General features: G+C 35.8%; 1 pseudogene; it reads left to right on the top strand.

The window, feature by feature from the left end:
- Positions 1 to 264: 264 nt before the first annotated feature.
- LOC127667455 (60S ribosomal protein L18a-like) lies at positions 265 to 688 on the top strand (annotated as a pseudogene).
- The last annotated feature ends 4,666 nt before the right edge of the window (positions 689 to 5,354 follow it).

Genomic DNA, 5,354 nt, shown 5'->3' on the forward strand with positions numbered 1-5,354 from the left:
TGTTGTTGTTGTTTTGTTTTGTCTTTTTAAGCCAGCATAAAATGACTTAAATTTGGCTTCATTTGAAAGGATATTAGTCAATTATTATATTCTATCAAATTACACATAATGGTTTAAGTAGCTAAATGGTTTAAGTATCATTATACTCTAATATGTCTAAGAGGTATATAAAATCATTGTTTTAAGTTTAAAGTAACATTTTATTATTTGAAAATCTCATACTTTTGTCCTTTTGTGAGTGGCAGTGAATGAGCACGCAGTGCCATGAAGCCATCAGGCATGCTTCAGAAATAAAAGGTGGTGGGATGGTGCTTGCCAACCCCCAAATGCCACACACCACCACTGTACCATATGTGAATCTTTGCACCCAACCATGTAGTGGCCAAGTTCCACTTCCTGTACTTTGTGTTGCAGCTGAAGAAGATGAAGTCGTCTAAAAGATTGTGTACTGTGGACAGGTGTTTGAGAAGTCACCCTGGCGTGCTACTGCGACATGGGTGCCCAACCCCACACCTGCACACACTCCATCCAGATTATGAAGGTGGAGGAGATTACAGCTGGAAAGTGCCTCCAGGCAGCTGTCAAGCAGTTCCATGACTCCAAGATCAAATTCTCATTGCCCCACTACATGTTACAGTGCCGGCATAAGCCACACTTCACCGCCAAGAGGTCTAACACCTTTTTCTAGACACAGAGACCCACTGAATAAAAACTTCAGACTGTCAAAAATAAAAATAAAATAAAAAACAAATAAAAAGACAACCTCATACCTTTATACATTGTATAGTGTCATATCAATCCACCACTATTTCACTTTATACCCCTGTAATGGCCTTTGTCCCATCTTTCTCTGTTTTATGTCAAATCTATGTATGTATTATGTATGTATGTACATATGTATGTATGTATTATGTATGTATGTATGTATCGATCTGTCATCTATCTACCTATGTACCTACTTAGCTCATTTATCCATCCATTTATTTATTTCCCCATAAAACCAATTAATGCTATTCAAATGCACAAGAGCATATGGCCATCCCTTGATGTCCAAGCAATCTACCAAAAGCTACAACCTCAAAGGAAATCTATGTCTCTTAGAAGACATCAATAGTCAAGATGTTGGACATCTTGATTCGAAGGCACTCAGGAGATGCTTCCATCAATCCAAAGAATTGATACATTTTTACCCTTTCATTCATCAAAAATTGATTCATTTTTTTAGTGGAACTTTGAATGTTTTGATATCTTTCAAGTCTATTGAGCGTTAATTGCAGTTGTTGTGAGTTGATTTTTCAATAAATCTATAGTATAGATTTCAACATATCCTAGTATATTCATCTGTTGGTTCTTACATGTACTGTCTCTTTTCCAACAAAATTTCATGAACTTTGAGTGTTGTGAGACTGGTCTTTGTTAGGGTTTCCATTGCTCTAAAAAGATACCATGATGAAGGCAACTTGTATAAAGGAAAAATTTATTTGGGAGTGGTTTCCAAGTTCAGTTTATCATCATCATAACAGAAGGCATGGCAACAAGCAGTAAGACAAGGTGCTAGAGAAGGAGTGAAGAGGTCTCCATCTTGATCCAAAGGCAGTCAGGAGATGACTGAATTCTGTGTTGTTAGGAGGAGGGTCTCAAAGCCCACACCTATAGTGACAAACTTTTTCCAACAAGGCTACTCCAGAAAGGTTTCATCTCCTAATAGTGTCACTCTTGAGCCCAAACATATTCAAGTTACTGATATATGCAGAGCTGAGCACTCTGTGTTATTTATATTTAATCTTCTAACCAACTATGAATCTGTTTATTAACCACTACTTAGTATAAAAACTAAGCATTTCTGATTATAGTTGAGAGCAGAACAAATCAACAGGTAAGAGCAAGCATAAATATCTACAATATATTCTGACATTATAACTTTTTAGGAAACAAAGGAATTAAGTCCTCCCCTGCGTTTTATGTTCTTTACTCATTACAGGATTATAATACCAAGTATCAACTGCTTTCTTTAGAGAAGGCTTCTTAAATAACCAGAAATTGTTTGGTTATCTCAACCAATAGCTCTCATATCACTGTCATACCAGTGGTCACATCTTGCCAGCTCTGTTGATTTTTTTTCTAATTGTTTTTGGAATAGTGTTGTATTCTGTCACTATAATATACAATAAACTGAATTTCAATTCTATTAAAACATTTTAGCCTTTACCTTGTAGAATAGCATTTCTCAACCTCTGGATCAAGACCCCCCAAATGGGTCGCCTATCATATATCTTGCAGATTAGATATTTATGTTATAATTCATAAGAGTAGAAAGATTATAATTATGAAGTTGTAACAAAATAATTGCTTGGTTGGTGGTCACCACCATTATGAGAAACTGTTTAAAAGGGTCAGAATCACAGCATCAGTAAAATTGAAAATCTTCACTGTTGTAGAGGATTCTAATTCTAATGAGTTCAGTTCAGACAAAGAAAAATATTAGACTTGATTGTAGTTAAATTGAGAAATAATGATATGTAACAATCCAATTTTCCAAATGGGTACAGAGTTCACTTTCAGACTATTTTGCATTGCTGAGTAATAAACGATATAACTCATTTTGGATCAGTTATTTTCACCTGTGCATACTTAAACATTTGTTGCAATGAAATTGCTTTGAATATCTAATTGTAACTATTTCTATGTACTTTCAACTTGTGGCCTATAATGTTTAAAGCGAATGTCTATACTTCCTTAATCATGTGATATAGAGTTCATACTTTACTGAAAAGTTAACTGTTAAAACATCAAATAAATAGAAGTAAATCGTTAATTGAGAAGAAATGGCACACAGGACTTTAGAATACTATTTGAATAGGCTGCTATAGTTGTTAATTTTAGCTTAATTATTTTTACAGATTAATTTGTTTACATATTTAAAATCTTAATGACAAATCATATATCTATATAAAATCTCTACTTTTTAAGAAAAATTTTGCTGTCTAAATTTTACTATCTATTATCTTTTTATTACTATTATTCTTTTTATGAATATTCATATATGTTGGAAGATAGTATTGATATCTCCCAGAGAACTAGGCATGTTTATTTACACAGTCGTGTGAAAATATGGCAGTGGACTTCAGAGAGGAGAATGTGGTTCTGAGTTCTGTCTCTCCTTTCAGGGTGTCCACCAGTACACAGGTTGAAGAGGACATGAAGATGTCTGGAAAGTGTGGCATCCACAATTGTACTATGAAAATTTAAATAAACTTATGCTTGTTCCAGCTAGACGGTCACACCCAGTCCCCATGGCTAGCTTCGCCAAGTATTCCAGTCTCTGTCTATTCCTTGTCCTGTGCAAAGGCCCGAGACTGTGATAGCTGCCCATTCCTCTGTCTGGCTTTGGCAAGCTGCCTGGCAGGTTTCCCTCCTGAGCAGACCTGGAGCTACCAATCGTCCCTGTTCTACCACCCATCTACCTCTGCAGTAAGCTCTGCTTACTCCACTGCAGCCTCTTACTTGCCCACCTGAATCTTATCTAATGGAAAACATAAGACAATCCTAATATTTAAAATCAACCAGATGACACAACCACTGGGCACAGAATCTATTCTTGTAAACTCATCAGCTATTCTATGCTGGAGTTCTAGTGGTGAAGGCTGCCAGTGGGTCTAATATCTCTCTGGCCTATGTTCTGCATGCCTTTTTTTTTTCACCACCTTGCTGACAGAAGACCTTTCCTTTTTCTCATGTCCTCCTCTTCCTCTTTTGGACCAAGTAAATCTGTCTCTTTGTTTTCTCCCAGCAATTGGCTTCTTTTTCTCTTTATTAGCCAATCAAATAATTAGAAGAAATCTCCCTACACACAATTTGCCTTATTGCTTGGAGGGGATGAAGTGGGGTGTGTGATGGATAGAATCCTAGTCTGACTGGGATTAAAGGCCGAGGAGGCAGGGAGAGAGAAGGCCTTTTAGGAGAAAGCTTTCTCAGGATCTTTTAGGTGAATGTGATCTTTAATTGAAACATCTCTCTATTTTAATTGAAATACCTATATAACCAAGGGTTATATAGTTTGGGGATGAGATACCCAGGGAGATAAAAGGTCATTGGCTGAAAGTTAAGGCTACTGAGATGCCTCATTAGCATGGAGAGGCTTTCTAGGTTCCAGGAACATTAGTCATCAGCTGGTTGGGGGTGCCCTGGTTACTTACTCCAAGGCAGACATGAAAACTGGGAGGAAGCAATTTCTATTCCTGCTGATCTCATGTTTGGAGATTTCTGGGGTTTGAACATGCTCTAGTTCACCAATTCCATGCCTTTTCTTCTTATGGCAGAGTCTGTGTACCCCACAAGAATAAGCATATTTATTTTCCATTGCAAACTATTCAAATCACCCTAGTTTAGGTTTTGTATCCATAGCTCAGCTCACTGCTTGTAAGACTGTCATATGAACCATTTGTTTCTGTGAGAAATGAAAATAAGTAATGTTTTAGATACTGTGATTTGTGTGCAATAATCTATCCCTCATTTTGAACCTAATATCCTCTGCATTTTTGGTAACATTTGCAATTTATTTCAATAATATTCATTAGACAGAACTGGGGTGTATATAATTGTGGTACTTGCCTATTATCTGTAATATAAAATGTTAATGCTTAAATAAGGCTAGAGGGATGTGGGAAACATTTTTCTGATATTGATATGGGGAGACAAAAGGAACAATATGTATGTGAATGAGTGTCTGAGAGAGAAGTCACATTTGTAGAGTTATATGTTCTTGAGCCTTTTTGAACAACAGGTTTGGTTAGGATCTAACTCATAAAGTTCCTTAGTGCCATGCTTAAAAACACACTACTTAAGCAATCAGAAGGCATTCCAGACATTTTCTTCAGGCAATTCTTGATCAGATTCATGTTCTAGAAATTTTTGATGTTGTATTGAGGAAAGTCTGTGAAGGGCTTCCCTAGGCAGCAATTTTCTCATGACAGTTGGAAGTTCAAATTCAGGTATTTGTTTCGGTTTTGGAGAGCAGCAGGACCTCATGTACTTGACAAAAATATCTCTTTGTGTGGGAGAATTTAGGTTAGTTTCTGTAGATTAGAGAAACATGTTTATTATGTTTTTCAAGTGAATTAATTAAATGAATTCTCAGGGGTTCATATTAAAATTCTTTTTCAACTTTAAATGAAAACAATTACGGTGCTTTTTATAACATATTTAAGATTTTAAAGACATTCAATTTCACTTGAAGAATGACCTGGTATATTAAACAACCATCTATTATTAGAATATGGACAAGAGAACATAGATAATATGTTTTATGCTTAAAACCGTATCTCATATTAACTACCTATCTACCATCTATATTG

The sequence above is a fragment of the Apodemus sylvaticus genome, chromosome 17 (assembly GCF_947179515.1).
Source record: "Apodemus sylvaticus chromosome 17, mApoSyl1.1, whole genome shotgun sequence".
NCBI lineage: Eukaryota > Metazoa > Chordata > Mammalia > Rodentia > Muridae > Apodemus > Apodemus sylvaticus.